This window comes from Hemicordylus capensis, chromosome 2 (assembly GCF_027244095.1).
Source record: "Hemicordylus capensis ecotype Gifberg chromosome 2, rHemCap1.1.pri, whole genome shotgun sequence".
Lineage (NCBI taxonomy): Eukaryota > Metazoa > Chordata > Lepidosauria > Squamata > Cordylidae > Hemicordylus > Hemicordylus capensis.
Genome location: NC_069658.1, coordinates 43811512 through 43833833, shown reverse-complemented (window position 1 = coordinate 43833833; position 22322 = coordinate 43811512). Strand labels below are relative to the sequence as shown.

The window sequence follows — 22322 nt, the reverse complement described above, 5'->3', positions numbered from 1 at the left end:
AGTGATAAAACGTATTATGGAAAAAATAAGTTTTAAAGTGCTTCTGAAATTATTTTTCTGAAGATAAAGAGACTACTCATTCATAATATATGTATGCATATAGGGCTAACTGCATAATGAAAAGAGAACCAGCACATTTCCTTTGATATCTTGTTTAATTGGCTTACTAGTAAAGTAGGGTGGATTGATTTCAATCCAGTTTTTCATTTGCAGTTCAGATATTTCCTAAACAATAATGGGGCCAAAATAAATCTGACAAGGAAAATCCATGCTTAGAATCTCCCATGCATGTTTTTGGTGCTTTAAAAAGAGAGAGAGAGAGAACAAACAAATTAGTGATTGAAATCAAGGAAATGACAAGGAAGAAGGGGGTTAAACACACTGTCCCAGAGCACCACTTTCACAATCTTTAAAGGAGCTACATGGGGCTAATTAGTTTGAAGAAAGACACAGAAGACCTGAGTTTGGCTCTGTTTGCTAGCTCCATTAAATAATATTGATTTACAAGCCTTTATCCTATCAGAGTGTATACTTTAATGATATGCAAGTTTATATAGGTATATGTTAGAAAAGAGTACACAATATATTGTTTATTCAACAGACCCTTTAGTCATTTGTGTCAAGCTGCACTGGGATGGTCACTAGAAGTAATATGACATGCACAGACTATCAGAGAAATTGTACTTCTATTTTTGAAATGTGGGATTTCTATTTGTCTCTCTCTGTTCATATGTGTGGATATCAAGCAAGACCATCTAACTTGCAAACCAATGCCCACAACTCAAAAGCATCCTCAGCTTTCAAGACTATTAGCTATTCACCAGAATGGTTTGAGAGATGGAAAATAATGTTCCCCTTTGGCTAGCAGATAGATTAGTAACAGCAACTTTCTATTCTTGTCAGAAACCTTATCAATCCATGAATACTAAATAATACTCCTTATATTTTCCTTATACTTCTATAACAGAGAGCCAGTGTGGTGTAGTGGTTAAGTGCTGGACTAGGACCGGGGAGATTCAAGTTCAAATCCCCATTCAGCCGTAATACTTGCTAGGTGATTCTGGGCCAGTCACTTCTTTCTCAGCCTAACCTAGTACACAGGGTGGTTGTGAGGAGAAACTTAAGTATGCAGTACACTGCACTGAGCTCCTTGGAGGAAGAGCAGGATATAAAATGTATTTAAAAAAAACACACCTCCTCAATACTGCAGCACTATTGCTGGCTTTCTTGGGAAAAACACAAAAAATGACGGTAAACTATCAATTGAAATTAACAGAACATCTAGAACCTCCAGGCACCATTTGCCTCTCAAGACATTCCTTAAAAAGGAACACAGCACCTCTGTCCAGTGTCCTGAGTGCTGCACTGTCCACACTTATGGCATGCCATAAGTGTGATGGCACTCGTTTCTGTGATCAGAAGTCTGGGCCTCTTGAAACACCATACACATGAACAATGCAATAAAATGAGGCTTTTCAATGCTCAGTGAAGCACTGGGGTGGTACTTCTGGGCATGCTCACGGGACGATGTGCAAGTTTTGGACCGCCTATATAGGGTTCATGTGTTGGGGAGCAAAAGCAGGGAGAACTGTGAAGGAAATCCACTTTAAGGAAAATCCAATGCGTGAAGGAAATCCTTCATGGATTTCCAGAAAACATCTCAGCAGGAGCTAGCAACTGCAAAACAACCAGCAAGGGAAGATTGCCTACATCACAAAATCACCAATTTTCAGCTGTTCATCCCCACTTTTTTTACCAAAGTGGTTCTCAGTAGGAGTTGCTGCTCTTTGGAAGGCTGTGGATGAAGGATGGCAGACACCAAATGATGATCAGAGTAGACCAAAGATGAGAGCCTATATTGCATGGTGCCACATTCTAGAACCAGGTAGAAACCATGTTACATCTGTTCCCAATACTAGACTTTTAAGATAATTTTACTGTGAGGATATTTTGTAAACCATTTTGAGAGCTACTTGGAGCTATACAGCAGGATAAAAGTTTTCAGAGTCTGGCTGGCTACTGTGACAAAGAGGAAGTTGGACTAGATGGACTTTTGATCTGCTAAAGCATAACTCTTCTTGCACATCAAGCTTCTTACAAGACTAATGTCCAAACCAGGAAACTGTGATTTGAGCCAGCACTGAAAAAACCACAGTTCAACTAAACTTGCAAAAATTATTTCCTCATTTGGATACCATGGTCACCTGTAGTTAGACAAATCAGGGAGTCTTCTGTGAAGTCAGGTGCAGGAAAATAGCAATAGCAATAGCACTTACATTTATATACCGCTTTATAGCCGGAGCTCTCTAAGCGGTTTACAATGATTTAGCATATTGCCCCCAACATTCTGGGTACTCATTTTACCGACCTCGGAAGGATGGAAGGCTGAGTCAACCTTGAGCCCCTGGTCAGGATCGAACTTGTAACCTTCTGGTTACAGGGCGGCAGTTTTACCACTGCACCACCAGGGGCTCAAAAGAAGGGTGAGAGAGCAGGGAAGAAGGAAGCACGATCTCATTGCTCATTTCTGATCCAACAAAAACATGGTTAATTGGACCAGGAATGTGACATCTCAAAAAGACTATTATTCATGTCATTACTAATTTAAAATTTTAGGGGCAGTGGGAGAGAACACACACCATACAGCTAATTGCTAATTAAAACACATTTCAAAAATCTATGTTATTTAAAATATTGAGACATTTTACATTTACCCAAAGTGCTTTAATCAAGCAATTGTTTTGCTGACAAAAACAACATATTTATATGATGTTTCACCACACCCACACATGCCCTTCCACTAACTACTCTTTGTTTTATGCTAGATTAGTGAATTTTATTGCAGATTTAAATTTGCATTGTTTTGCAGATACTATCCATGAAATCATTAGGATAATATTGATAAATGTTTATACTGACGAACTCTGAGAGTTCTACCTCCCCAAAGACATGCATCTTGTCACACTGGCAGAATTAACCTTAATTATTTCATTGCAAAAAATCTAGTATCACAGCACATATGCAAATCTAAACAGTTAGGGAGCTGCCCTTTAATTCAAGTGTTATCTTCAAACTAGATAAGGCCCAAGTGAGGGAATGCATGAAAAATTAGTGCAGTCAGATTTTTAATGATGCGGAAATAATCCTGAAATATCTCAAGCCTTTATCCCAGTACCTGCTATTTAGCCGTTGCATATTAACCATGTCCATTTTTGGATAGGAAACTTGATTCCAAAGAGTAAAACAGGCCAGTGGAATGACTCATCTGTACAGATGCTTCCTTCCTATCTTATATTTGACCTAATTTTGTTTGTAACTTTACTATAGTCCTCTAGAAAAAGCAAAAATGTAAGTTGTGCTACTCCTGTATATTTTCTTTGGATTTCACATTGGGGCAGAGGAATTCATCACATTTCATTTACAGCATTTGACAAAATTGTGTGCTTCTATTTATTTTTAGATGTCTTATTGCATAAACTGGAGCAGTGTTTGATATATATGCTTCAACGAACCTATTATTAGTAAAATATAAGATATTGCATTTCTGCAGAAACACTCAGTGATGTGTACTTATGCCTTTATTTCTCCACTACTTTGAACAGGATTATTCTTCTCTTCGGTAAAGGTGCTATTAATATTTTAAAGGCCATTATTTCTGCCAGGGCTCTAGCCAATACAAATATATAGTTATGTAACACAGTTACACAGTTAAACACACAGTTAAAGAAAGCACTCCTTCAATATAATCTTTATTGAGACCATATCAAAATGCCTTTATGGAAATATGTCAGAGGTTTATTGTATTTTCTTTGAAAAAGGGCTCATTTGTGCAACAACTATATTGTGTTCTGATAGGAAATATCTGCATAGTGCTGTTGACGTTTGTCAACAAAAAAAACAGCACTTTTAATGATCACTTTTCTTCTTCTACAATTCATGTTTAGCAAAAAGTTGATAAATAATAAATAATTAAGGGCCTAGGAACTTTATATCCATTAATGGTCTCAAAAGACCTCACAGTTCATTGTTTCTCTGTCCAGTCACTATCTACTGATACTAATTCATGCCAAATATTATAGCTGAGTGAAAGCTGGTTTATAGGACCTAGTCCACAGACTAGCTTCATAAGAAGTAAATCATTATTTAGAATATTTATAAATCACATTTCAACAAAGAAGTTCACAAAGCGGTTTACATAGCAAAAGGAATGAGAAGATGGTTTCCCAATTCAAAGTGGCGCACAATTTAAAAAAGAAGCACAAGGGAAACAGTCACTGAGAGGGGAACTATGCTGGATTAAATAAACCAAGGGTTACTTTGGCTTACAGTTTGGTATTCCAGCTGTTGTTGGATTATAATAAACTAGCTGACTCCTCACAGAGAATCTGTGTGCTCTTTGGGGCTGGCAGTTACCTCTTCTCCCCCCCCCCCCACCTTCTGCCCCAGTCTCCTTTTCCGGGCCCAGCCACCTCTCCCCCGCACTGCCACTTCTGCCCCCGTCCCACTTTCTCCCGCCGCCGCCTCTGGCCTCCACAGCCGGCCCCACCACAGTGACCAATCCTCCTGGGTGCACCTCAGCCAATCAGGCGCGTCCGCCGCCCAGCCAATCAGCTGGGCGCTGGGACGCCCATTCCAAGGCACACCTAGGAGAATTATATGTACTAGCCAACCCAGCACAGAGCATCTGTGCGCTCTTTGGGGCTGACGGTTACCTCTCCCCACCTTCTACCCCAGTCTCTGCTTCCAGGCCCAGCCACCTCTCCTCCCCACTGCCACTTCTGCCCCCCCTTTCTTCCCCCCCTCCTGGGCCTTGCCTCTGTGGCCGGGCCGGGGCCGCCACCTCTGGCTTCACAGCCAGGCCGCCGCAGCAACCAATCCTCCTGGGTCCGCCTCAGCCAATCAGCTGGGCTCTGGGACGCACATTCCAAGGCACACCCAGGAGAATTAATATAATAGATAGATTGTGGCATGGGAAGATAGGAGTTCCATTGTATCCCTAGAACAAGGAAAACACACACTGCATTGGACATAGCAAGCGAGGAAAGCCACTCTACCATTTCAGTCTGGCAAAGGAAGTACAGTAAATAACTTTCCTAGCATCCTAGTAATTTAATGGTGCAGTGGGAAAATGACTTGACTAGCAAGCCAGAGGCTGCCGGTTTGAATCCCCGCTGGTATGTTTCTCAGGGAAACACCTATATTGGGCAGCAGCGATATAGGAAGATGCTGAAAGACATAATCTCATACTGCACAGGAGATGGCAATGGTAAACCCCTCCTGTATTCTACCAAAGACAACCACTGACTCGATGGCACACTTTACCGTTACCAAGAACACCACATGGCTCTGTGGTCACCAGGAGTTGACACCAACTCGATGACACAATCTTTCTATTCCTTTCCCTTTAAATATAGATTCCATCTTGCAAACAGATGGCCAGATAGGAACAATCTGCCACATGTTGACCTTCCTCATTTGGTTATTAAAGATGGGGATAAAATTTACCAATTCCTTTTTGTGGCAGTTTTTAACACCTAATACAATAAAATTTCTACAGGCCATTTATAATTTCTGAGTTCATATGGCCTACTAATTTAGAATATTGTGCATAAAAACCAACAATCTGAATGCATGTTTATATAGAGAAAATCATACATGTAGAAGTTAGGTGGTACTGCAAACAAACCCCTTCTTAAATAATAGACTGCAAGTATATATTATCTCTAATGACCAGTAACATAAAACCACAACAATTATATAGTGAATATCCAAAGTAAAGCTGTGGATGTGAAAACTAGTCTTTTAAAGATCTTTCCCCTGATTATTGCTTGCATCCTAGCAACAGTGATGTGGGGTAGAACCTTTCTCACTGCTATATTTTTCCATGAAAAACATTTCTGTTTCTAAACATGCACTGTTTTACTCACACACAGGTTAAATACTAATCAAATTGGGCATATTCGAAGTTGTAATGAACTGTTTCAGCCATCCATTTATTCAGTCAACATGTGGAGGAGGGTTGGGTGTGAATGGACATGTGTGCATATGTAGAACCATTTCTTACCTTCTGCTGACTCTGTGCAGCAGAACCAGCAGGATTGACCCCACTGTGGATCAATATCTCCAGGACATATTTCTCTAATGTACAGCTCTTGAATGTGCTAAAATTAATATGTAAGTTTTCAGTGCCTTCTATTTTTCTCTTAAAATTTAACAACGTAGGGGAAGTGTACACTACTGAATTGTCATGTCTATTTACAAATATTTCTGCAAAAATAATGTATAAGTAAGTCTGAATTTGTTTGAATATGTTTAAACTATATCAAGTGTACTTTTTAAATTCTTTTCCCTCTGTTTTGTACAAATAATTTTGTCTATCAAAAAAGCCTTCGAGATATTTATATAGAATGTATAATTAGCAAGATATGCATGTTTATTTTATTTATTTATTTATTTATTTGCCAAATTTGTACACAGGCCCAAACTTTCATCTCTGGGCGGTTAACAACAACATAAAACAAGTTAAAACATACAAAAATATCTTAGAACAATTTAGACAATCTAAAAATCAATAAAAGATTAAAATATAAAAAATTAAAAAGCTGAAAAGGCTTGGGTGAAGAGGGGTTTTTCAAGTGCTTTTTAAAAATTGCCAGAGATGGAGAGGATCGTATCTCAGTAGGGAGTGCATTCCACAGTCTCAGGGCAGCAACCAAGAAGGCCCATCCCCATGTGGCCATCAGCTGATTCAACGGCAACTGGAGACAGATCTCTCCAGACGACCTCAATGGGCGGTAGGGCTCATAATGAAGAAGACATTCTCTTAAAGACGTTTAGTTTAGTTTTGCATGCTATTAGTAAGTAAAACATGTTAAATAGGATCCAAATTCATTTTAGGACAAGGTGAACATTTTCAATTCAATGTTTCCCCCCAAAAACTAACATCACAGCTTGCAACTGTCTGTGTGAAAAGTAAAAAGTAGGTCATGGTGGATTCATTAGAACTGACTGACAACAGTCAGTGACTCATTTGGTGAATTAGGAAGAAAAATAACTCCAGTGAAATGATGCATAACACTCAAAGACTGTGCTAAGTAATATTTAAAGGCAAATACTACCATAACTTCTACCATTTTAAAATAAGCAATATGCTTCAATAAAATGAATAAAAGAGGAGTTGGGCCTCTTTTACATGAGAAACATTTTTTAAAGAACTAGCTCTGCGTTTCTCTGTCTAATTAATGCTTACTTTAAAGCCATCTCTCATAGCCAGAAAGAGTAAGTGAGGAAGCTACTTTGGCAACTTATAACTTTAAATATCACCCTAGCAGTTCAGTTTACACATGCTTTCCCTAAACACACACCACTGCCTCCAAATTACCCATGACAAATGGAGAATAAAACAACTAGTAAGAACTAATCTGCCTACTTTCCTTTCACTATCCATACAACTGGACTAAATTTGGTCCAAATCAGTTCCCACTTGCACCTCAAACATTCATGTGTCTGCCAACTTGAACCAGGGTGGATGAAATCATTACAAACTATGCCTTTGAGTCATCCCTATGTGTCCCTACACTTGTAGTAAATTTGGTTCAAATCATTTTAGGCAGTTTACAAGTTAGCCCACTGCGCCTCAAATATTCACACATCCACCAGATTGGGTGGGTAGTTTGTCACAAACTATGCCATTGAGGCATCCCTTTGTGTCCCTACAGCTCTAGAAAATTTGGTTCAAATCAGTAAGGTGGCTCACAAGCTAGCCCACTTATGCCTCAAACGTTTATGTGTCTGCCATCTTGAATTGGGGTGGATGACATCATCACAAACTATGCCATTGAGGTGTTCCTATATGTCCCTACAACTTACACCTACGCAAGTGTGATTTTTTCTTCTTCTACATTTTAAAATGTATTAATATATAATTAAGAAAGACCCTGAATTGCGCTCTGAATGTCTAATGAAGGATGGAAGAATATGCTGCTCTTTGCTGCTGTTCAGAGGTGTTTCTACCAGGGCTGGTGCTACCATTAGGCCAACTAGGCAGACACTTAGGGCACAGACCGCAGAGGAGTGCAGTGTGTATCAAATCAATAACAATGATTTGTGTGCCAAAATATTCTCTTTTGTATTTGAGAAAGATAATCAAAAATTGATGTATTACCTATTCTTGCAATTTAAAATAAATTTAGCAGTTTTGAGTTTTGTGCTTTTCATTTTTTCTACAAAAAAATTCTGTTTTTGAAAATCAAAGTTGAAATTTTGGGTGTGTGTGTGTGTGTGTGTGCAAGTACTTAGCCTTGCATAGGGCACAAAATAGTCTGACACCGCCCCTGGTTTCTACTGGGCATTTTTCTAAGCCATTTAAAATCCATGGTAGAGTCACTGGCTAATGTACTACTTCCTTGGTTAGTGAGAATCCTGCTTTTCCAGGATGTCCCTGGGGGACATATTTTAATAGAACAATATAATGAGGTTGAAAGAAATATCACAGGAACAATGGATGTACAGACTAGGAACGGCTCCCTGCCAGCAAATGTCCTAATGCTAAGTACGCCAGGGAGATGGCAAGCCAGTGTCCAAGTCAGATGCTAGAAAGTATGATGTAGTTTTTGGGGCAGAGTATCATCTCTAATAATAATAATTTCTACAGATACACTGAAATGAGTTACAAACCAACTTTAGATTGTAACCACAATGAAATAACAGAAAAAGTAATGCCTCTAACAGATTCTGCAGACATTCAGAAAAAATTGTGGAACTTAAACCCTAAGGTGCTATAGAGATCAAAAGCACTCCTGACAAAACTCAGAGTCTAGGTTTAAGACACTTGCTTTCACATGTTTAAGAGAAATTAGATACTATTCTAGAATTTGCCAAACACCAAAGAATCAACAGAAAAGAGGTCAGAACTCAAAGGCCATTGTTCTTCATGCCTGGTCTGAAACACTGAAGCAAATGCCTCTCATTGCAAATGGTTCAAAAGAAAAATGAAGATTTTTTCCCCCTTCACCAATTTCTAAAACTACTATAAACTGGAGAACAAAAAAAAAACAACACAGATGAATTTTAAGTAAAGCTATTTCTACTCAATGGCTCAGCAAGGGGTTTCAGTCTTATTTCACACATAAATCAGATCAATTGAAACTCAAAATGCATTATACATAAGACAACCAGTTTCAAGGCATGGCTGCTTCTTATACACTATGAGAATTATCACTGATGTGCATTTGTATTCTGTTTTAAAATACAAAACAGCATGACAGAGAATAATGCACGGTCATTCCTTTCCAGCTTTTGAAGAACACATTACATTAAATCCAGAAGTTAATGAATTTGAAAAGAACTTTTTGCAATGAGGTTGCTCCCACCTGAAGCACAAATAAGTCTCATATTTAGTTTTATAGAACCTTGTAATATATTCATGTATTCAGAATTTATTCCAAGTACTCTGAATTTGTAATAGCTTTTACTTTACTTTTAAAAGTCTGGTTGGATTTTTTTTTTAAAAAAAGTAGTAGTGAGCCAAACCCATTTTATCTTTACAACAATCTTAAGGCAAAAAATTCAGTATTATTTAAAAAAACTGGACAAGGGCATTTGTGTTACAAATATGGACAACAATTTCAGTGGGGCTAAGAACAGCTCCATTCCACCCTACCCCTCTTCCATCACAACTGAGATCTGATGGAAGCTGCCGCGCTTTGTGAAATACAAAGTTAAACAATACCTCTCCACAAATCTCCCTCCACCTACCCCGCTGCCACCATTTAATTAAAAATAATACACACAATATACAGGAAGGCTGCCCTGGAAATAGAGGGGTGCAGGGTCAGCCTTTAAGATGAAACAGACTGATGTCCTTTCTGTCTGCAAGATGATCTTGTCCTCCTTTGGCACGTGCTCCTGCATTTCCATCTTTTTACATGCCCAACCACATAATCCAAACAACATGCAAAGTTCTTTACAGTCCAAGTATCACAATTCTATTATGATGTAGTATGGGAAAACCCAGTTGCCTTTGGTAAGGTATTGGTAAGACAGCGTTCATTTTTTGCTTGGATCTCTAATTCGGGGTTGGTGGGGAGGTCTTATAGTTTGCGATCACTCATATGGTATATTGAACAGGACATAAATACATTTGTCAATCCAGTCAGCAAAAGCCAGCTCTTGACATTTTCCCCATGAGCAACAATAAATGTTATTCACCTGCCTCCTTGGCCCAATAAAAATATTCTTGTGCTTTACACGCAGACTCTGTCTTGTGCACTCTCTCTTTGCTTCATAAGTGATTGCAAGAAGCTGGATATGAAAAGGTCTTGACCTTCTCCCAAGTTCCAATGTTTCTTTCACTTTTCCTCTTAAGAAACCAGACATATAAGAGTGTCATGTAACCAAACATGAATATTTAATTAGGAAGAGAGCTACTAAGAACAGAGCAAGAGCCACTTGCCTGGGAACTTAGCATATGAGACTGAAACTGAGTGTACTTAATATAAGTGAGGGATGAATGTTGTTGAAATGCAAGGCACGGACACCACCTAGACATTAGGGTAACTACTGCTTACCTAGACACAGCCACATCAAGGAGGGTGGGGACTCCTTCAGGCATAATTAATTCTATCTTTCCACATAACATTCAAAATATACAGGCTCAAATATCCTGGTTTACTTACTTTTTGGTGAAAATGTAACAAAAATATATAAGGCAATGATGGTCAATTCTTACTTAAAGTAGTATATTCCAGAACAATTTAGAATTCAATCCAATTTGTTTTATTTACTTTTGAGTCAGAAATCTATAATCATGAGCATGAATACACCAAGAAAGTTACAAAATATATCAATTATTTTTAATTGTAGCTATAATAAATCTAGCTTCTCTTACCTTGACTTGGAAAACTATTTTCTCCTATTAACAAAATTTTCAGAATTTTTAGAACTAGGCTTTTACAACTGGGATCTTATTATTCCTCCAGTATTTTTGACACTCACACTTTAGTTCCAATAATATTAACATTTTAAAAAAAAGATGCTGTCTTCAGACCATTGGTCCACCAAAGCTCAGTATTGTCTAGACCAGGGATTCTCAACGTTGGGTCCCCAGATATTATTGAACTTCAACTCCCATAATCCCCAGCCCAGTGGCCTTTGGTTGGGGATTATGGGAGTTGAAGTCCAGTAACATCTGCGAACCCAACGTTGAGAATCTCTGGTCTACACTGATCGACAGCTGTAGTCTAGGGAGTCTTTTGCAGCCTTATCTGGAGATGCTAAAGACAGGACCTGGAACCTGCTGCCTATACAAAGTGCATTCCACCACTGAGCTACAGCCCTTTTCCCTAACACCAACCAAAATCAAACAAAATCATGGTTTTCCTTTGAACAACATATGTAACCTAATAGAACCCTTTGTGAGTTTTCATGAAGGCTACAGGTTAATTTAAATAGTTTAACATACTGAGGGATAATCCCGTCAAACTTGAGTCTAGTCACATTTTCCCTAACAATTGCCTGAGCACAAATATGTAGTACTAGAGTCTGGTGTGTCATACCATCTGGAAGGTTTTTTTTTATAGTACAAATTCAGGTAGTATGAAAAGAACACTATCACTGCAAAGACTAACAAAATAAGCATACATTTTCATGGAATAATTCAAGAAAGCCCATGCTGAAATAAATTTTTTAGACTTTAAGGTGCCTCAGGACGGTTTTTTCTACCAAAGGAAAAAATTGCTACCCCTCTGAAGGGTGAAAAGAGGTCTTGATTACAAGGCCATTCCCATTTTATTCCCCAAATATTTCTTCCTCTACTTTGCATATTTCTTTATTGTTTGATGTATATACTGACTTTCATAAAACTTATCCCAAGGCGATTTACAAAAGTCCACACAATAAAATTCCATACGGTTACGTTATAATATTAAAATCAATTAAGACTATAAAGAATAAAAACACCAAGAAGTAACAGCCATAAAAATATGTAAATATTAATAGCTATGGTAGTAGAGTGAGATGGACAAAGATGAGATGGTCATCTTTGAAAAAATCAATCACTTGACTGATAGAATTAACTTTCAAAGCTAACTGGAACCAATGTGATTTATTTAGCACAACTTAAGAGGAGAAATGGAAAACAAAACATTGATTGACAACAAGTTCCTGAAAGATCAAGTATGTTAATATGAAATTAAAACCTAAATTTTGAAAGATTAAAACTAATTGTTAACTATTGCATCACAATAGTACTAAAAAGGGCAATGAGAAGCTGAAAGTGTGTTATGCTTTCCTGCCTCTACAATATTTCTTTGTTCAAACTGAAATCACCTCATGGATCATATCAGGAATTAGAAAAGTAAACTTTTTTTTTAAAAGCAAGGATTCTCATCAATCCCATGCTCTCATAATCTATTCCTTGTAATTATATTCAGTCTGTAAAGTTGCCAACTTCTGGAGGCCTCCTATGCCTTCAATTAAAGTAGAAATAAAGTGTGCCATTGAGTCAGTGTAGACTCCTGGCGACCACAGAGCCCTGTGGTTGTCTTTGGTAGAATACAGGAGGGGTTTACCATTGCGATGAAGCAATAGTAATTGCGATTAAACCTTCCGCACAGTATGAAAGGATCCCTTTCAGCATCTTCCTATATTGCTGCTTTTCCCATACAGGTTTTCCCATAGTCTTGAGAACATACCAGCAGGGATTCGAACTGGCAACCTCTGGCTTCCTAGTCAAGTCATTTCCCCGCTGTGCCATTAGTTGGCCCAGGCCTTCAATTAAAGGTAAAGTGTGCCGTTGAGTCAGTATCAACTCCTGGCGACCACAGAACCCTGTGGTTGCCTTTGTATTCTATATGGTAGAATACAAGAGGGGTTTACCATTGCCATCTCCCACATAATATGAGATGATGCCTTTCAGCATCTTCCTATATCACTGCTGCCCAATATAGGTGTTCCCCATAGTCTGGGAAACATACCAGCAGAGATTTGAAGCGTCAACCTCTTACTTGCCTTCAGTTACTTGCCTTTAAATAAGAGCTTCCCTATGACAGGACTCCTATTTCTTTAGCAGCTATGCATCATGCAAAAACCAAATGGTGAGACTGTTCCTCACTTGAATTGCACCTAATTCAGTGAGTTCCTGAATTCAACTGAAATTAGTGAGGTTTAAGTTAGTAATAACTAACTGGTCTCATTTATTTTAACGGTACTTAATCATAAACAACTTTCTTAGGATACGACCCTGTGAGTTCATTTAAGAAGTCGCACATATAAATTCCTGCTTATCACAAAGCAGTCAAAACAACAGGAACTTTGGGGCAGACAGTAGCATCAAGCTGTGAAGCCTCCTGCTTCTAGTTTACTACAGATACCTGATTTGATATTAATGACCTATTCTGCTAAGCCCTCTGTTGAATGTAGGACAACAGCCGAGAAGGAAATAGAGGGTGGTATAAATGGAAACATATCTTTGTTCAATCTGAAGCCACCTCATGGATCATATGAGAATAGCATTATGTCATCCTAAACTCATTACTAACATAAGGAAGTGACAAAGAAAACAGCGAGTCATCAAATCTGAAATCAGAATGAAACTTCTTTGAAAACTGTCTCCTACTTTCTACATGTCCTTTCTTGTGCCTTGGCAAAGGCAGACATGACCTGTTTATTAATCATCTATGAGTGGTTTGGCACAAGTCTTGTGAAGTGAAAACCAAAACCAGAGACAGCTACAAATGGTATTAAACTACTTTTCCTTCTGTTTCAAGCAGCACATGTTTATAAAAACACATTTTGGCACCAACCAACCATGTCAAATTATGTTGTCTTTTTATATGGATTGAACGATAAGATGTGGAACTAAACACAAGACAGTGAACTTTAAAAGCACTTTAAACATTCATAATACCACATCAGTTAGATGAGAAAGAATTATTGCAGCATATTGAACAAGTAGGGGCAAGCACTGCTTCACATCGCAAAAGGTCCTCTTGCATATAGTTCTGGAAAACGCACAACACTTCTTGCCAATGTTAACAAGCATTAACTATAAACTAAACTTTGCTCCAGCAGAAATACGGTTTTCTGATGTTGATATGGATTATTTTTAATTATACAAAATTCTTAATGTGCTAAAAATATCTGGTATGAGGTGTTTGTACATCCTTCTCTTAATGAAACACTCATTACTCAGAAGAGTTACTGCAGATTATGAAGCACACCTCATTGCAAAATGTGTATGTGGGGGAGGGAACAAGGGTGAAGCACATCTCCAGCTCATAACTACAGGTTACTCACATATAATGTTGGTTCTTCTGGTGGAATCTGTACTTTTACACAAATGGGCTATGTGCCTGCGCAGAAACCTCGCTGAGATCCAACAAGCTCAATTCTCCTGCCTCGGGCGGGAACCCCGCCCCCAGCCGCTATATGCGGCTGCACCACTCCTCATCCCCTCAGTCACAGAATCCAGCTTCAGTAAACCCTTCAGGGAGGACAGGAGGGCGTGTAAAAGTACAGATGACCACTAGAAGAACCAACATTACAGGTGAGTAACCTGTAATTCTTTGACGTGGTCTCTGTCTTTTACACAAATGGGAGCATAACAAGCAAGCACCCAAGGAGGAGGGAAGAATAGAAACAATATATAGTATGCCATAATTTAAAAAAAAAAAAAAATTTCAGAAACAACAGATCAAGTGAAAATTGATTGTAGGACACTCCTGCCAAATACAGCATCACTCCGTGCCCTGATATCAATAACACAGTTACATATAAATGAGTGGGGAGAAGCCCAGGTAGCTGCCTGAAATATCGTGTCCAACGGGACGGAACAATCAAAAACCACAGAGGTTGCCACCAACCTAACTGAGTGTGCCTTAACGGTTGTAGGCAACTGCTTATGAGCCAAATGATAACAGAGTTCAATTGTGGAGACTATCCACTGAGAAATGGACTGGGCTGAAACCTGAAGACCTCTACGCAGCCCATCAAAGAGAACAAGCAAGGAAGGAGTTTTCCTCCATTCAGCAGATCTTTGCATATAGAAGGACAGGGCCCTTCTAACATCGAAACGGTTTAGGTGCTGCTCTGCATTCGAGGGTATTCGAGGCCTCTTGGTACCAGTTGCGGGGGAGTAACAGCAGGAGAGAGGGCATGCCCTCAACTCCTGCCTGTGGCTTCCAGCAGCATCTGGTGGGCCACTGTGTGAAACAGGATGCTGGACTAGATAGGACTTGGGCCTGATCCAGCAGGGCTGTTCTTATGTTCTTATGAGGAAGGATTCGTAAAATACACAGGCAGAGTGAGCGGGGCCGAACGGTGATACATGGACACCACTTGGGGAAGAAACTGAACATCTGGCCTGAACACGACCTTGTCCTTATGAAATTGAAGGTATGACTGATCAGCCCTCAAGGCCCTAAACTCACTTACCCTCCTAGCGGAGGTAATGGCCACCAAAAAGGTGGCCTTCCAGGTGAGGAGACATATGTCAATTGAAGCCAAAGACTCAAATGGTGGTCAAAGCAGACAACACCACCAACAGATTCCAAGCTGGACACATGACCGGATCATCCGAAAGCATGTGCGTTAATCTTTTCAGGAAACTCTTTACCAGCGAGTCTTTAAACCAAGAAGCCCGGTCTGGGAACATGCCACAATGGAACATGCCACAACGGCAGCCAAGTATACCTTAAGGGATGAAAGCTTTAACCCAGCTTCCTTAAGGCACAACAGATAATTACATATGTCCTGTAAAGAAGTATTAAATGCATCTAATTTATGTAACACTGCAAAGGAACAGAAACGAGTCTACTTGTGATCATATGACTTTCGTGTGGACTGCTTCCTGGCGGACACCAAAACTTCCCTAAGCCTCACTGGGAAGTCGGCAAGACCTTCCATGCTGTCAGATGAAGGGACCAAACATCTGGGTGGAGCACCTGTCTCATTTCCTGCAACAGCAGGTCTGGCAGAGCAGCTAGGCATATCCATTCCACTGCCAAGTGCCTCAGGACCAGAAACCAAGGGCTCCTGGGCCACCACAAGGCTATCAGGATTGCCCTGGCTCGATCCACCCTCAGTTTGCACAGGACCCTCGGGATGAGGGGAAATGGAGGAAACACATACAGAAAAAGGCCCGTCCAAGATAGGACAAATACATCTCCCAGAGAGCCTTCACCCTCCCCACTCCTGGAGCAATAAAGGACACGTTGCGCAGTGTCCCGAAAAGCAAACAGGTCCAGAGCTGGAACTCCGCACTCCACAAATATGTCACTGAGAACACCTTGGTGTAGTGTCCACTCGTGTGAAGCCACTGTCATTCTGCTCAGCATGTCCACTTGGACATTCAGGGAACCTTGTATGTGAACTGCCTGAGGTGACATCACATGCTCCACGCACCAATGCCAAAGGTCCAGAGCCAGAAACAGAAGGCACCTGGAGGATCTGCCGCCCTGTTGATTGATGTAGGTTGTTGATTTCGCCATTGTATTGTCTGTCTGTATAGTCACTGAATGACCCCCCAATCAGGGGCAGGAAGCCTTTGAGAGCACTGAAAATGCCCAACAGCTCCAGGTAATTGATGTGTCAGGTCCTCTCTTTGGGAGACCAGTGTCCACTCAGGTGAAGCCCATCCAGGTGTGCCCCCCAACCGAGCTCCAAGGCGTCTGTCATGACCACTCATAGGGCTCGGGAGGCAAGAAAGGGGGCACCAACACTCAAGTGCTGGAACTCCATCCACCACTCCACCACTGCCCGCACCCAGCGAGGGGGCATGTGTTGTAGATGGCCCGGATCCCGAAGGGGATTGAACACATCCAAAAACCATCTCTGGATGATACGCATCCGAAGACGTGCATGAGGTAGAACGTAGGTACTCATTGCCATATCCCACAAGGCACTGTATGGCGTGCATGGTCTGTGGGCCACTGGCTAGAAAGGTGGCCACCAGCTTCTGAAGGGTTGCTATGTGGCCCATCAGGAGGAAGACCTTCTCCAAGGTCGTGTCAAATATTAGCCCAATAAACTGAATTCGATGGGTGGGTTCCAATTGAGATTTTTTGAAGTTTATTTGGAAACCCAGCTCCTGCAAAGTATCCATCACGATTTTGGCATCCAGGACCGCCTGCCTGGTGCTCACCAAGATGAGCCAATCGTCTAGAAAAGGCAGCACCTGTACACCTTGTTCCTGCAGGAATGTCACTACCAAGGCCAGACATTTTGTAAAGACCCTCGGTGCGTTTGTGAGGATGAACAGCAAAGCCTTGAACTGATAGGGGGTCCCCCTATCTGAAAACAAAGGAAGCGCTGATGCTGAGGGCTTACTGATATGTGATAGTACACATCCTTTAAATCCAGTGAAACCATCCACATGTCTTTTTCCAGGATGGTCATAATTGTCGGTACCGACAGCATTCAGAACCTTTTGTAGACCAAATGTTTCTTCAGGGCCCTGAGGTCTAGTATAAGGCGCTGACTGTTGTCCGGTTTTGGTTTTGAAATAGAACCCGGGGCTGTCGGGGTTGGCGACCTTCTCTATCGTGTCCTTGTCCAGGAGAGCAGCGACCTCCTGATCCAACTCCAGGAGTCACTATCCCAGCATCGCAGAACTCAAGGGCATAGCCCAAACATACAATTGTAAGGACCCACTGGTCCGTAGTCACTTTATCCCAACTCGCCAAGAATGGGGCCAGGTGAGTCCTGAAGCGCCCCGAGTCATTGCTTCTTTTGGGGAACATTTGGGCACTACTTTGGAAAGGCCAGCTTACTGGTCTGGCCTCCCGACTTGTATTTTAGCCTAAACCTGTTGCCATAAAAGGATCATTCCGAAGGTGACTGTTGTTGGGAAGGGGCCCTTTGTGTCTGATAAGGCGACCACCTGGCAGTTTTCTACAGTTTTGAGGTCGGTGAAGCGTACAACATCGAATGTGCTGTGCTCCTCAACTTTTGAACCTTTTGGAGCGTATCATCTGTTTGCTCTGAAAAAAAGACTAGAGCCCTCAAAGGGCAGGTCCTCAACCCTAACACAGGCCTCATAGTGTAGACCAGATGAATGTAGCCAGGAGTGTCGTCTGAACGCCACCGATGTGGCCATCACCTTAGCCGTGCACTGAGCTGAATATCAGGCTGAATAAAGTTCCTGTTTTACAACTTGAATGGCTTCACGAATAAACACTTTTGAAGGATCACTCTTATCCTGTGGAAAGAGATCCAGGAAATGAGCTACTTTTCCCCACAGAAAGTGGTTATATCTAACATTAAAAGCTTGATAATTAGCCACCCTCAAGTGGAGGGTTTCTCCCAAAGGAGTCCAATTTTCTTTCTTTGTTGCTTGGCATCGACTGGCTGTGGCCTTTGGTCCTCTGCAAAGATGCCTCCATGACAATTGAATTTGGGGTGGGATGATTCTTCAGAAAGGAGGTCTCATCCTATAGCTGCACTCTGTAAAAGTTTTCTAGATGCCTGTTAGGCTGAGAAAGCGTTGTGGGTTTCTTCCAGTGTGCTTGCATGACCTTCAGCAATGCCGAATTCAAGGCAGCTGGAACCTTCGCCTCTGAGTTGATCAGGCTAAATAATGGGTCCAGTTCTCCCTTTTTCTGGTTACCAAGGTTCACACCCAAGGCTGAGGTCATTCAGGTCACATAAGCAGAGTACAGTTTGAGGTCCTCTGATGGGGAGAATGGATTTGAGTCAGATTGTATGTCGAACGAACCCAGAGGAACAACTTCAGAGTCCTGGGAGCTAGCATCGCTCTTATATTCGGGCTCTTGGGGAGCCAAAGAGTCTCATGACACGGGTGCCAAACCTGAAGGGGAGCCTGGTTTGCTACTTGGAATGTCCGGTACCAATACTGAAAGTTATGCCGGCAATACATGGGTAGGCACGGTAGCCTGGTTCATCACCGGAACTCAAAGGGGTGGTTTGCAACTCCCATTCCGGTCCCTTGGGGAGCGGTGCGGCGAGCAGGAACGCAGACTCCCTTCAGAGTGTGAGGGGGGCTCACACCAACCCCTCATTACTGCAGTTCTCCCAAAGGTGGATCCTTCCGAATAGCAGTACCCATAATGGGGTCGATTATAATCCAAGTAGTCAGACTGATAGTCTGCCTGGTATCAATCACATGATCCCGAGTCCCAACACCACGTGCCATAAGAAGACTCAGCTTCCACCAAAGAAGATTGGTACTCTGGTGTCTGGTATTGGTCCCGGTACGAATGATCACGATGGTGCCAGGATCAATCCTGTCTATAAGTCGAGGAGCATTCTTCTGCATCCCAATGGGCACCCCAGTCTCTAGGAGGGAGAGCTTCTTGGTGTCTCTGAGTAGGCGACCAATGCCTAGGCAGACACGATGCGTCTTCTGCTGTCTTGGGTGAATAATAGGCTTCCCTCCTGATGAAGCATATTCGGGTTCATCTGTCACCACCGATCCTCTACTAGACCTAGCCCGAACGGGGTCCAAGTCCACTGACTCCACAGCTACGGGCAAACTAGGTTGCACCAACACTAATGACTTGTGCACTTTGGCCTTCTTGGCCACAGGGGCCTCCAACGCAGGAGCTTCTTCAGCCTTCTTCTTGGGTATCGGAGGGAGATGTTGACCCACTGGCAAATGACGTTGTGGTTTCAGCTTCTTCTTTATTTTCGATACCGATCCCGAGGTATTTGGGGAGAACTTCGGTACTATAGGCTCCTGATGCTGAGGAAGGTCCTCTGATCGCACCAGTTCACTCGTACGCATCGATGGTCGGATGGTAGAGGATGCCAGAATCTGTACCAAAGCCAGGTTTTCAGTCTCCGCAGGAGCAGACACCACACACTCCAACTGCACAGATGAAGCCATTTTCATGGACTGCTTCAATGATAGGGCCTTCCGAGGAATGGAGAGCCAAGTCCCACAGGGCTGTGCGCAGGTGAGAAGCCCTATTTTTGTGAGCCTGTTTTGTAAACTTCTGGCGATGCAGACAGGTCTTGACAATGTGGGATTCCTCCAAACACAAGAGACACTCAGTATGAGTACCAGAGGAAGGGATGTTAGATCCGCATCGGATACATTTTTTAAAGTTCGTAGTACCCGGCATAAACGCCAAAGGCTGGCTGGCCACCATGCTCCATCCCAGGTGGGATCAGAGCTCCAAGGAAGGGAAAAACCCACAAAAAACAAAATGCTAAAGAAAAAACGCTACTACGGGAAGAAATAAATAAAACAAGAGAAAGCTAAGAAACTAAAGAAGTAGGGAGGAAAAACAAGGGAGATCTCGATTCTACTCGTTGCTGAGCTGCATTCCACGATGTACACTGAAGCGCAGATCAAGAAAGACTGAGGGGATGAGGAATGGCGTAGCTGCATATAGCAGCTGGAGGCAGGGTTCCCGCCTGAAGCGGGAGAATTGAGCTTAGATTCCGACGAGGTCTCTGAGCAGGCACATAGCCCATTTGTGTAAAAGACTGAGACCACGTCGTAGAAACCTGAGTCGCAAAATCAACTCTTTAATCATGACTTTAGCACAGACAAACTAAACTGTAGTCTCTCTCATTTGCAGTTGGGTAGAGCAGCAAGAGACACATGCTCTCTTATCTATAGATACAGATCCATAATTTTTTTGTTTTTAAAGCTGACAAAAAGCAACGGGAGGTGTAGGAACATTTCTAACCATTTCCACAATATACAGCTGAGGGTAATAAAACCTTGTAAGCATACTTATTTTTAATAATGGGGGGAATATAATGAACTTTGAAAAGTTGCCAAACCCAGCTAATTCAATAGCGCTTAATCATACTGACAACAGCCCTAAAAACAAGAACATGAAATGTGGGCAAATTTCTTTTTGGAAACCATTGCCATCTGGGACTGTGGTAAATTCTGAAGAAATTATATAGCAATAGCAATAGCAATAGCACTTACATTTATATACCGCTCTATAGCCGGAGCTCTCTAAGCGGTTTACAATGATTTAGCATATTGCCCCCAACATTCTGGGTACTCATTTTACCGACCTCAGAAGGATGGAAGGCTGAGTCAACCTTGAGCCCCTGGTCAGGATCGAACTTGTAACCTTCTGGTTATAGGGCGGCAGTTTTACCACTGCGCCACCAGGGGCTCTTATATGAAGAAACATAAATATAAAGATGAAGTGCTGCTAATGCAGCCATTTGCTAGTAAAGCTGGCCTAAAATGAATACCCCTTCTTAAGTGAAGCATAATGAACTCCAGCATGCATATCTTTTCATGCCTGCACTGATGCACTGCTAGCCCTAGATGAACTAATTGATCCTACTAAGGTAAACACTTGTATAGTTTAGTGAAGACAAATGTCTGGGTTATGTAGTTATTTTATTTATAAGTTAAAAGACTACCAAATAAATATTGAAGTAATAACTTCAAAATACATTGGCAAGCGTTTTAATAAAATGGACTGCTGAGTATTATTTTACAAAGGTTTATACATATATACATATATGTAAAACATATATGAAACATGTACATGTGCTTGGGAACACAGGAAACCACCATACACTGAATTAGACCATTGGTCCATCTAGCTCAGTATTGTCTACACCAGTGCTGCCCAACTTCGGCACTCCAGCTGTTGCTTGACTACAACTCCCATCATCCCTAGCCACAGTAGCCAATACTCAGGGATGATGGGGATTGTAAGCCAACATCCACAGGAGGGCTGGCAGCAGCTCTCCAAGGTTTCAGGCAGGAGTCCTTCCCAGCCCTTCCAGGGACTGAACCAGGGACCATCTGCATGCAAAGCAGATGCTCTGCCACTGAATTACACTGCTGGACAGAAACAACAAATGGCACAGGCCACTGTGTACACTGGAAGGTCTACAGGCCTAGCTATGACACACAAACATGCTCCTACACTGCTGCTCATTCAGCACTGAACTGCTTTACAGTTCAGCAAACTAAGAGCCAAAACCACCCCAAGGTATGGGGCTGCATATGTAGCACAGGGCACACTAGTAATTGCATGATCATAGTTTGAATTCCAACTTGTAAAACACTTTCCAAAGACAACAGTTACTACTAACGATCTAACAACTGTCCAACAATAAAATTTTCTGTTTCAGTCAACATTTTCTGCTGTTCATGAAGTGGATGCAGGCAATGCAAATTAAATACTATCAAATTCAACTTAATGTGGGCAAGACCAATTTTGAATAAGATGCTTAATTTGATTTGCTTTACTTAGTTTTAAATGCATGCTTCAGATACTCAGTGATCTCCTTTCTTCATAAATGATTAGTTTTATAAACATCTGCCTCTATACGCTGAATATCACCAACTGATTTCAAAATGCAGAACTACATTT

At 41.4% G+C, this 22322-nt stretch overlaps 1 protein-coding gene across 16 annotated transcripts in view; it reads right to left on the bottom strand.

The window, feature by feature from the left end:
* MAST4 (microtubule associated serine/threonine kinase family member 4) overlaps positions 1–22322 on the bottom strand; it is a 443961-nt gene that overhangs the window by 124588 nt on the left and 297051 nt on the right. The window contains exon 1 of one of the 16 annotated variants that reach the window (XM_053288794.1): positions 4327–4342. The exons of the other annotated variants lie outside the window; for them this stretch is intronic. The gene's annotated coding sequence lies outside the window, so the exon portion shown is untranslated. Of the gene's footprint in view, positions 1–4326; positions 4343–22322 lie in introns of those variants that run through there. 16 annotated transcript variants of the gene reach the window in all.